Below are 12888 nucleotides of genomic sequence, written 5' to 3'. Positions count from 1 at the left end.
TACAGAAAATCATAATTTAGGGAAAGAGAACCTTTGCTGGAACCAGCGCCTAGGTAGGAAAAGCTGAATGGCAACTGATGAATTACTGAAAGCTTAGTGTGAAAGTTCTGTGAGTTAAAAACTCCAGGGAAACTCAGTCCAGGGTAGGGGGTGGAACTATGCTATGGTGAGTTTTGCATCCAAGAGGCCCACTGGTGCTCACTTGTGGGAGACTGCCAGTGTCACTTGGAGACTACCAAGCTGCGTTCTCCAGAGAAATGAAGCCCATTGCCTTTACTTGATCTTTATTTCAGCCCTATTTACTGAGATACGCAGAGCTGGCTATATAAAAGCAGATGTTCCCTTAATTAGCCAAAAGAATGTGATGGAGTGTGGCTGAGACACTAACACGTCTCACTGCAGCACAAGGGCAAGAATTGCACCCCTGTTAATGGCTTGAATGGGGGCTCAAGCAGAAGCCTGTGAAATTCCAGGGCTAAGACATGAGATAACATCTCAGCTGAAGCCATGGGACTCAAAAAGAATTATGCCTTCCTGGCAGTAAAGGTGCCAACCTTTCAAACATCAAGTTATTTGTTGAACCACTAACTGGGGAGCCTCTGTGCCTGGTGCAAGAGCACTGTGTTTCTCCTTTACACACCATGCCTGCAAAGTTTCTCTTCTCGTGCACTCTGCTGGAACCCCCACTCACCTTCTTGATTGGTACCAATGAAAGCCGTGGGCACTCTGACTCTTGGCCCTTTGTCCCACTGAGAGCAGTTGGTCATCCCAGAGCCCCTTCAACTGCAGATCTCTCCCTCTTTTTCTTTTTCATCCCTATGCCACATTTCTGGGTGGGAAACTGAACTCTCCACAAGGGTTTCAATACTCTCTTATTGAGAGAAAAATTCCCCTATGCTTCTGGATGAGAAGAGGAATGGAACCATCTGGAAATGTGTCAGTCAGCTTCTGTCGCTGTGACAAAATATCTAAGATAAACAAAAGAGGAAAGATTTGCTTTGCCCATGTTTTCAGAGGTTTCAGTCCATAGGCAGCTGACTCCATTGCTCTTAGGCCTGTGGAGAAACAGAAACATCATGGCAGAAGGGTATGGCAAAAGAATGCTATTCAGCTCTTGGCAGCCAGAAAGTAGAAAGAACAAAAGAACCAGAGCAAAGGGGTCCAGGGACAAGACATACCTTGCAAAGGCAGCCCCTAGTGACCTACTTCCTCCAACCTGACCCACCTCCTAATAGCCCATTTAGCTAGGAACTCATCAATGATGGGAATAATGCCCTGATGTCAAGTCACCTCTCTAGGCCTTGCATTATACAGGGTACCTATCATATGAGCTTTGGGAGGAGGGGATATTTTAGATCCAAACCACAACAGGCAATATGCTAGAGTACCCAGTTCATCATAGGCAGATCAGCCCTCAGGAGAAACTATTTATCAGACCCTAACTTGATAGAGGTTTTATCAGAGCCTCACCTAACTGATGAGGAACTGAAGAAGGAAACACTGTGTCCACCTCTAATCACCTCTATCCATCCTGCCCCTACCTAAGGGGTGGGAGGGAGAACCAAGGAGCACACTGGCATAGCCCAGGAGCACAGGCTGTCTAAAAGACTGAGACTATAGGACAATAAAACCTGCCTTCCCAATCTCCCCATACAATGATAAGTACTTTACATAATCACCAAGGAGTACAATCACAGAATGGTGTGTCAGCTGCAGTCTGACTGTTGGCATTCTCCTCAAATTCATACATCAGAATTTAATACCAAGTATGATAGAATTAAAAGGCTGGGCTTTTGGGGAAATGTTTGAGTCATGATTAAGGGATTGGTACCCTCATAAAACAAGTTAGGGAGCAGCTTTGGTCCTTCCATCTTACGAGGACACAGCAAGAAAGTGCTATCTTCAAAGCAGAAAGCAAGCTCTGGACCAGACTCCAAATCTACTGGCATCTTTGTCTTGACCTTCCCAACCTCCAGACTGGTGAGCAATAAATTTCCATTGTTTATAAATTATCCAGCCTAAAATACTTTAATATATCCTGAACAGAGTAAGGCAACACCTCAGACCTTAATTAAAAAGTCTCAAAGAGGCTTTTTTCTGATAGTTCTGTCTGAAATTGTCATGTTCTCCCTGGCTGTTCATTTCCTGTTACGTTCTTCATGGCATTTAGCACCACCTAAGAAAATACCGCTTAAGTAATTACTCATTTATCTTTTATCTCCCTTATTAGAGTGTAAACTCTGCATCTGTCTTGCTCCTCACTGACCCAATACTCATACTGAAACCTGGAACATAGCTAGATATTTAGTAACTACTTGGTAAATTATTGAATGTCTCTCATGACATATAATTTGATCAATTCATCTTCTTTGTTTTAAATCTTCTTAAGATGTTTATTTTTCTTGTGTATATTAGATATACATTATATATATAATGTGTATGTGATACTGTACATGTGCATGTGCATAGCCCAACAGCCGTACTCTAGCTGTTTATGAGGAATGATAATACAACTGTTATGGCTTGTCTCTACATGTCCCCACAAAGCCTCATGCATTCATAGGCAGGGAGTGTTGAAGGTGGATGGATTAGGGTGTATGAATGTAGATTTTTAAAATTATGATACTGGGATTAAGAAGGTGGATAGTGGAAGCCCCACGCTGGGTATGAGTGACACCAATCAACAGGTTCGTAACCTGGATGGAATATAAAGGGACAGAACAAAGGCAGGCTTACTGATTGCTCCTTGCTTCTTGTTGCCTTTTACTTACCACACAATGGACCTTTTCTCCTCTGTATGCCCCTCTGCCATGCCACCCTGTGTTTGAACCAGCCAACTATGGACTGAAACTGCTACAAACTGTAAGCTGAGATAAACCTTTCCTGCTTTCACTTTGGATGTTAGGTATCCTGTCTCAGCAATGACAAAAGGAACAGATTTTGGTGCCAGAGAAATGGGGTCACTGCTGTGCCACTACCTAACCAGGAGCCTTTGAAACTGGCTTGCAGCAAGAATTTGGAAAGTTGTGGCAGTGTCAGCTAAAGAATCAACCCTGGCATGCTGTAAACTGAATTTGATGCAAGATTCTGGTCAGAGCTCAGAAGATTAGAATGCTGATAGAAATGCAGCTGGTAAAGACCAGGTCAGAAAGTATCAGTTAAAAACAAGCACTGCACTCGCTGGTGGACTCCAGACCATGTGTGTTATGCTTTGGCAGAAAATCTGAACTTTGCTCATGTCCAGAAACTTTGCCTGAGACTGAGACTAAAGGCAGGGAACTAATCAATCTGGCAGAAGAAATTTCAAAGCAGTCTAATGTTGAGGTGGTGGCATGGTACTCCTTGGGGCAATTAGCCAGATCTGTGTTGAGAAGTAAGAGCAAAGGGCCCAGCAGAATGATTTAAAATGTTTTGAGTTTGGCCAGAAAGGATACTCTGATAAAGTTGTGGACTGCAAAGATGGTGCAGAGAACTTGGTTTTGAAAAAAAAAAAAAAAAAACAATAGGGAAAATGGGCTGAGGACCTCACCAGAACCAGCAGAATTCTACCCTTTGTAGCCTCAAAATTGCAAAGGTAAGACTCTGTTTTGAGGAGAGAACCCCAGAATACCATGTTCTAGAATGGTGGTGGCCTAGAGAATTTGTCCCTCCAGATTTGGTTCACAGTGCTCAGAAATCCAGGCAACTGACCCCTACAGCCAAGAGAGAAGGAAGCCTGGCTGTTGCTTTAGCTGGTGACAGACTTTGACATCATCCCCCTGGTGCTGATTTTAGGTAAATGGAGAATGCAAGAGTTGTGGAGTCAGGAAGGTTTCCACCCTGATTTCAGAAGAAGATCTGCACAGCCAGGCAGTGTGCCCTTGAGAGGACAGCATGTGAAGCTGTGAGTGTGAAGCCGAAGGTCCAGTGGCGATCCCAAAAGGTAGGAGAAGCCCGGAACATGGATCATCTGAGGAAAGCCGCAAGGAGGGAGCAAAACTGGCCCAAGAAACAAAGAATCCTTAGAGCTATAATCATGTCCAGTGCTGTAGGGGAAGAGCTACCCAAGCCCTTTGGAATTCACGTCTTGCCACAGATTGCACTGGGCACTGGACTCTGGACATGCAACTATGGTATTTAATGTTCTCCTTGCTGGATTTTGGGCTTGCTTTGTTCCCATTCCTTCTTATCCCCTTACTTGTATCTTTTGGAATGGGAATGTTTACCTTCTGCCATTGCATGCTGGAAGTATTTGACTTTGTTTTACTTGTAGAGGGGCTTGCAGCTAAGAGTTTAACTTAAACCTCAGAGGAAACCGTGAACTTGGACTTTTTAGCACTGCTGAAACTGTTACAACTTTGGCAACTCTTAGAGAAGGCTTCAATGCCTTTTGCATAAAAGAAACTGCATAAGTCTTGGGGGGTCAGGGGGAATGTTATGGCTGATATCTAGATGCCCCCCAAAGCCTCATGTGCTCATAGGTGGGAAGTTTCAAAAGTAGCTGGACTAGGGTATGTGAATGTGGATTAAAGGCGTGATACTGGGATTAAGGGTGTGGATAATAGAAGCCCCACTCTGGGTGCAGTTGGCACCAATTAATAGGCTTGCAGCCAGGATGAAACACGAAGGGACAGAAAGAAGACAGGCTTGCTGATGTTGATGCTTTGGCTTGCTGCCTTCTGCCTGCTCTGCACCCTCCCTTAAAGCCAGCTTACTATGGATTGAAACCTCTACAAACTCTGAGTTGAAATAAACCTTTCTTTCATTAGCTTTGGGTATTAATTTTATTAATTATTTGTCAACCTGACAGAGCCATGGGATTCCCACAGAGCTGGTAAAACATTAATTCTGGGTGTGTTATGGTTTGGATATAAAATGTCCCCAGTACACTCATTGTGTTGAGCTTGGTCTCTAGGGCAGTAATATTCAGAAATGGGCTTCAGTTGGCTCATGAGGGCACTAACCTCACCAATGGGTTAGTCCAGTGAGTGGTTCCCAGGTGAATGGGCTACTGGGAAGTGGAGCCTAGTTAAGAGAATGGGTCATGGAGGGATGAACTTGGGGCTCTGTCTTGTCCCTGCCCCTTCTTCTTAAGCAATCTCATTCTTTCTGCTTTCTGGCTCTCATGAGGTGAGCTGCTTTCCTCTTTTGTGCCCTTCTACTGTGATATTTCTGTTTTGGGGCCAGACAACCATGGACTGAAAGCTTTGAACCCTTTAGTTAAAATAAACCTTTTCTTCTTTAAAGTGTGTGTGTGTGTGTCAGGTATTTTGTCCAAGCAATGGAAAAGTAACTAATATACCATCAATCAAATTTTAGAGCCTTACAAGGGTAAAGCTCGGCAGAACTAGCTCCTTTGCTCCTACTCTTTACAAGAGATCAGATCCCAAAATAATGGTTAAGCTCTTGATTCTTGAACAATGCTGAACCACTTGGGTAATATTGGTTACATCATCTCCTAGCTCTAGAGAGCAGGTTTATGAATAGTTTTAAATCAGTGTAATGTTAGATACTCTAAAAGGGACCATCATTATTTCCTGGAAAACACAGAGAAAGTTCAGAAAGCCACCTTGGCACACTTACACTGTGTACAGAAGTGCCTGGCTATCTTATGTCCTTGGAAGGGCTTATCTCAGATAGTACTAACAAATTTTGGGTGCCCCTAGAACTGCCCTAAAATTCTTCTTCTAAAAAACAGACTTAAGAGACAAAGTAACAAATGCAATTTATGTATCTCATTTGAATCAGACAGAAAATGGGACAATTTTTATTATGAACTAGATATTGGATGATATTCCAAATTTGTGATTAATTTGGATAGCTGTAATAACATTAATATGGATAGCTATTAAAATAAAATGTTTTAATAAAGTATGTTTAGGTGACATCTGGTATTTACTTGAGAGAAACTTTACCCTTTCCTCCAAAAAGGAAACTTAAGGATAATAAATAAAGATTGACCACCAATTGACCTGTGAAAGCTAAAAGTAATGATCTATTTACATAATTTATATTTGCCTATGTGTTTATGAGGAAATTTCTACTATAAATCTTTATTCTACTTTTGCTTTACCACACATCAACTTCAACTCTGAGATTTCAGTTCTTAGCAAATTAGATGATTAAGTTCAAGGATTACAGTCTGACTGCAACATACAAAAATGGGCTAGAAGTAAGCCAGTGGACTGGTCAAGTCAGAGTTTTAACAGTCACCCAGCAGATAATAGTGGTCAGGATTAGACTTGTACCTATGGGAACAGCTATCAATAAGACAGATTCAAGACCTATTAATAAGATAGATTCAAAAGTTACCTGGTGATCACATAATAAGTACAGGTGAGAGAAAAGATGGTGTTATGGTTTATGTCTGGCTGTCATGGTTTGTGTCTGGATGTCCCCTCAAAACCTCAGGCAGTTATAGGGAGGGCTTCTAGAGTTCATGATTTTGTTTTGTCTTTTTTGAGACAAGGTCCCGCTATGCAGTTCAGGGTGGCCTTGCACTCACTTTGTAGCCCAGGCTGGTCTGGAACTCCCAACAATCCTCCTGCTTTAGCCTTCCAAGTGCTGGGAATACCGGCATGTGCCACTACACCCGGCTAGAGTTTATGATTGATTCATGGGCCAATGTTGGAATTATGGATGTGAATGCTAGACCCACCCCTGGGGCAGACAGTTTGCATACAGCATAAGGGAGGAAAGAGGGTTGCTTGCTGCTGCTCCTCCCTTTTGCTTTTGTTGCTTTGCTATCTTCCACTGGCATAAACTGTGGCCCTCTGCCATGTGCCACCTGCCTTGGTGCCAGCCAAGTATGAACTGAAACCTCCACAAACTGTAAGCTAAATAAATCTTTCATTCCTTGATTCTGGGTGTCAGGAATTTTGTCTCAGCAATGAGAGAAAATTAAGACAGAAGTTGGTACCGGAGGAGTGAGGTCATTGCTGCACCTGTACATGACCATGTGGTTCAAGAGCCTTTGGGAATGGCTTGTAGGAAGAGTTTTGAAAGGTTCAGAGATGTCACCTGAAAGGGAAGCCCTTGAAAGCCTTAAGCTGTTCTGTATGGGAGATTCTGGTCACAGCTCAAAAGACAAGAAGGCTGACAGAAATCCTTCCAGTAAAGACTGGGTTCGGGAGGTTTCTGCTGGGAAGCAGGACTGCATTGGTTGTTGGACTCCAAATGATGTGTGTTATGGCTTGGCAGAAAGTTTGTCTGCTTTTTGTCCAGGTCCGGAGACTTTGCCTGAGACTCAGCTTAAGGGAGATAGACTGATTAATCTGACAGAAGAAATTTCAAGGCAGTCAAAATTAGGGCAGTGGCATGGCTATCGTTAGGGGCTTTTAGCCAGATTTATGTTACAAACCAAGAGCAAAGAGCCCAGTAGAATGACTTAAAATGTTGTGAGTTTGGCCAGAGAAAAAGCTCCAGTAAAGCTGTGGACTGCAAAGATAGAGCTGAGATCTCTATTGCTGAGAAGGAAGAGGCGAATATAAAAATGGCCTGAGGGCATCACAAGAAGCAGCAAGTCTCCCTACTTTTCAACCTCAAACTGGCAAAGATGAAAGACTTTGCTTTAAGAAGGAAGCCACAGAGTGCCATGCTCCAAAATGGCACACCAGGCTCCAGAACGGGGGCAGCATAAATAATTTGTTCCTCAGAATCAGGCTCAGAGTGATCCAGGCACTCAACCCCTACAGCAAAGAGAGAAAAACCCTGGCTACTGCTCCAGCTGACAGCAGACCTTAGCATCATCCACATAACACTGGTTTTAGGTGCATGCAGAATGCAAGAGTTCTGAGGTTAAGAAGTCTTCCACTTAGATTTCAGAAGGCCTGGGAGGCCAGGCAGTATGCCCCTGAGAGTGCAGTATGTAGATCTGTGAGTGTGAAGCAAAAGGTGCATTGGAGACACCAGAAGTTTGGAAAAGCCAGGAATGTAGATTGTCTAAGGAAAGCTGCAGGAGAGAGCAACGCAGGCCCAAGAGAGAAGCCATAGGAGCTACAGCCACCAGAAATGCCATAGAGGTGGAGTCACACAAGCCCTTTGGAGCTCACAATGTGCCACAGATTGCTTTATATGCTGGACATGGAATTACACAACTTAATGTTTGCCCTGCTAGATTTTGGACTTGCTTTGGTCCCATTCCTTTGTATTCCCCTATTTGTAACATTTGGAATGCTAATGTTTATCTTGTGCCATTGAATGTTGGAAGTGCATAACTTTTCATTTGTACAGGGGCTCATAGCTAAGTGTTTGTCTTAAATCTCAGAGGAGACTTGGGGCTTGCATTCTTTAGCAATGCTGAAACTGTTAGGACTTTGGCTACTCTTGCAGGTGGACTAAATGCCTTTTGCATAAAGGGATGTGCATGAGTCTTTGGTGAGCCAGGGGTGGAATGTTACTGTTTGTTCTGGATATCCCCCCCACCAAGCTTCAGGCAGTCGGAGAGGGCTTCTAGAGTTTATGATTGATCAAAGGTACAATGCTGGGATTATGGGTTTGAGAGCTACTCCCAACCTGTGGTGGGTAGTTTGCATACAATGTAAGGAAGGGAAAGAGGCTTGCTCTCTGGCTGGTCCTCCCTTTTGTTCTTGTTACTTTTGCTGTCTTCCACCACCATGAACTGTTGCCCTCTGCCATGTGCCACCTGCCTTGAAGCCAGCCAAGTATGGACTGAAACCTCCACAAACTGTGAGCTAAATAAACCTTTCCTTCTTTAACATTGGGTGTCAGGTATTTTGTCCTAGCAACGAGAGAAAAGTAACTAAGACAGATGGGGACCAGCCAATCATAGGCCCACAAAAAGTAACTGGAAACCAAGAAACTCTTTTCCATCCCATAAAGTACCCTTTTGACAAATGACCTGTTTCTGAAAAAGATTTGTACTTACCATTTCCACTGAGCAAAGATTTCCAGTGGAGAGCTCTGAATCACCCTATCTGCAAAGAATAAAGGCAAGCTTCCAGAGAGAAAATGTCATAAATTAAACAGCCACTAGTCTTGAAAGCATTAAAAATAGTGTGTCACCTGCTCCTAACTTTGTTCTTGGTTACAAAGGCCATTGTTTGAGTGAACAAAGAGGGTAAGGAATCTGGAGAGAACTGTTTACTCAGAGAAGCTGGTAAGGGCACAGACTGAAGCAGACCTGCATGTGAATGAGGAAGGGGATGGGCAACTCCAAGCACAAGCAAAAGACAGTCCAACTGAGGCTCAAAATTCCAAACGGAAAGAAAGCCAATTTCCAGCAGAGGCTCTCGATATGTCCAGAACACCCTGAAAATGACTTTGCGTCTCAATTAAAGTCATTTCCTAGCTGATCAGTCAGAAATTCAATTCTGAGAATAGACTGATGTTAACTTAGGAGAGGAGGACTTTAAGGGTCTCTGATTTCCCCCAGCAGACAGTCCCAGTCCACCCTTCTCTATGCTGCTTCCTACGCTGCCCAGAGTAACACTGGTCTTTGGCAAACACTGACTACACACAGATTGTGGCAATTCTAGTTTACAGAAATTCCTTAGAAAAGGAAAGAGTTCAAGAATGGAAACAGCATGCAGAAACATACAGAACATTCCTCAGGTTTTTTACTTCTGTTCCTATTGTTGGCACATTCTGCTAAACTCAGGGTGATTGCTATAGTTGGAGATGTGGCTAGAGTGTAGCCCTCAGGGTTCATGTGTTGGTGGCTTGGTCACCAGGGTGATGACGTTAAGAGGTGGTGGGACCCTGGGGTCTAGTGAGGGCTCAGAGGTCACGGAAGGTATTTGAACATGGTCAATATAGTTTTTGTGGGAGAAGAGAGAGAGTTCTGAAGAGAGAGCTGTTATAATAAAAGAGCAAGCCTGGCCACTTCCCAACATCTTTGGCTTTTTTTCTGGCAGTATGATCTGCTCACACCTGCCCCTGCCCTTGTGCTGCCAAAATCTGCCACAAGTCCTCACCAGGGCCAAGATCATGCCAGTGCCATGACCAGTATCCCCCAGAATGGTGAGAAAAACAAACCTTCTTTTTACAAGCTTTTCTTTTGGAAGTGTGGTCAAAATATGCAGTGAATATCAACTCTTCTTATAGTAAAAGATACATTGCCATTATCCCCCAGACTGCTTCAAGTACACTTATCCCATTGTCCTTGTCACCTTCTGCTGCAGTTCTGGAAGTCCTCTTTCCCATCTTTATGAAGTGCAATAAAAAATACGGTGCATGCTACTACTGAGTACTATTAAATGATCAAACAGGTCTATAAAACCATTATGGTGTGTCTCCATCCACTGCTTTACTATTCTTGCGGCTGAGACAAAATACCTGACACCCAAAGTTAAAGGAGGAAAGTTTTATTTTGGCTCACACTGTGTAGAGGTTTCAGTCCATACTCAGCTGTCTCCATGGCAAGGTGGCATCGCAAAGGGGCAGCACAGAGGAGAAACAGTCCACAGCAGAGCAGGCAGGAGGCAGCAAGCACAAGCCTCCCTTTCCTTTTATCCCATCAGGGTGGGGCTTCCATTATCCACACTAATACTATGCTAAACCAGTTTAGCTAATACATGCCCTTAATTGCTAACTCAGCATCACACACCCATGATCCATTCACCTCCCAAAAGAACCACCTATGAGTGCATGAAACTTTGCAAGGGACATCTACATACAAACCATAAGATCCATCTTCACTCAGTCTGACACCATGCAACTTCTGGCTTTTCCCCAAAGTCAGAATGACCACAAAAGATAAACTTCTAAATGTACTCAGAACAGGGCAACTAAACATGCTCAGCAAAACAGGCTTCAAGAACTGCTTTAGAAAGTGGCAAGAAAGACAGAATAAGTGTGTTTGGAGAGGGAGCATTTTTAGAGGGAATTAATGGCAATTTGGGTTTTACTGTAATGGTTTTAATTTAAATATTCACTGTATGTTTCAATCATACCTTACATAAATACCTAGCCTCAGGTATTTCATTATATTAATAGAATAATGGATATAATGGCTATCCTTGCACGGATGGCTTTCCTATTGAAATCTCCTCCTAAAACTAATTCTGGAGTTCTAGTTTCCACTAACTATCTAGTTTTAAATTCTGAATGTTCTCTCTTTGACATAACCATCAGCTTATGGCATTATTAGGCATAGGGACAGTATTTAGTGAGTTCAGTAAGGGAGTCTAACTTCACTGAAGCAACAAAGAAAGACAGACAGACCAAAGGCCAAATGAGAGAAGACAGAAAACAGAGTCCTTAGCTAAAAGCACATCAGGAGACTCAAAGCCAAGAGCTATTCTTCAAAGAGAAAAGAGCACTGGCCCTTAGAGAAGGACCTAAGTCTGGACCAAGAGGCAGATATAGAGCTAAAAAAAAGGAGCAGAGGTGTTTAGAGGAAACCTTCCTTTAAGAATGAAACTTTACTCTCCCAGCTCCCACAAGCCTGTGATGGATTGAACTGTACAGTGCAATGAAACACTATTTTGAAATAAATCTTCCTCACTCCATAAAAATGATGGTTTATGACTTGTCTTGCTAATTTTTCATCCATTTAGATTCTGCCTGATGGAGAAAGTTGACACTGTTAAATAATATTAAGTTCTCTGAGCTCTCTGAGCCTGTGGGAAAACAACTGCTATCATATAAATTAAGCCACATTAAATATTTGGGACATGAATGTGAAGAGAGTGTGTCTTTTGTCTTCTTGTTGTCTAGAATAACAGAAACAATTTGGCCTTGGTAAAAACAAAAACAAAAAAAAAAAACAAGAACAAAAAGCTCTGCACCCTGGGGTGGTTATGCTGACTTAAACAAGGTCTGGTATTCCATGGTGCCCTGAGTGAGGGATTTACCAAATACAGGAGGAAAAAGCTACAAAGGCCCAGAGGCTCATCAACAGCAACTTCCAACTTTTCAGATTTTGGTGACCATAGAAGGAGCTTGAGATCTGCAGTTAGTCAGCCTGTATTGAAGTCTCAGTCTGGCTGTTTCAAGCTTCCTAACAGGCAAATCACCAGTTAGTTGATGGAAATGGAGTGCCCACTTCTATCACTACAAAGAAATCATAGTGCTACCTTCCAGCATACTAAGTGTCACATCAAGTGAAAAATAAGGTGCAAAGAGCTCCAACACTAAATGGGAATGTCTCAGGCAGTTTAGTCATCAATACTGTTCCAAGAACCTTTCAGGTAATTCTACTATAAGGCAAAGTTTGGAAGCCAAACTCCTTTCTATCATCACCTGAGGCTACCTTTCAATTTGTTTTTGATGTGTGGCCAACTTCAAAATGAGAAAGATAGACCAGGAAGCCACATCATAATTCCCTGCGCATTCCTCCAGTGAGGTTGGTAGTAGTCACCTGCCCTGGCTCTTGTATCAATGGGGAAGAGTGAACCAGGAGTACAGAAGGTGAGTCTATAGTCAGGAGAGCAAAAAGACTCCTGTCTAAATTCTATGATGAACAGAAATAATGTAAAGAGGGATTCTAATCTCAAACAGAACTGAACAATTCTAGGTTCACCAAAGATAAGCAGATTTCTTCACTGGAGAACAACTCAAAACCTTGAGTCAAAGTAGGATTATGGATCTGCTGGCGGAGACTGTAGCTGGATATCCTTTGTTTTCTCAGAGCATTTCAAAGACTAGGAAGTCACGGAATACACTTTGAGAACACTACAGCAGTGTTGAGATTTCTGTCCTACAGAAGAAACCAGACAAAATCTAGCAACATATTTGGTTGTGGAGATCAGCAGGCTATTACTGGCATCTGCAGAGACCAGGGACACTGGAAAATGTCATACAATTCAAGGACAGTCTCCATTACAAAGCCCCAACTGGCAACAGTGGCACCATTGTATAGCCATGGACCTCCTCTTCCCATGGACCTCTCCCCATCCTCAGAAACAGATGATGATTAGATGACAAAGAAAGATTTAAAAGAGAATA

This window comes from Chinchilla lanigera, unplaced genomic scaffold, assembly GCF_000276665.1.
Source record: "Chinchilla lanigera isolate Chin_1 unplaced genomic scaffold, ChiLan1.0 scaffold00117, whole genome shotgun sequence".
NCBI lineage: Eukaryota > Metazoa > Chordata > Mammalia > Rodentia > Chinchillidae > Chinchilla > Chinchilla lanigera.
This window is presented reverse-complemented; position numbering follows the sequence as displayed.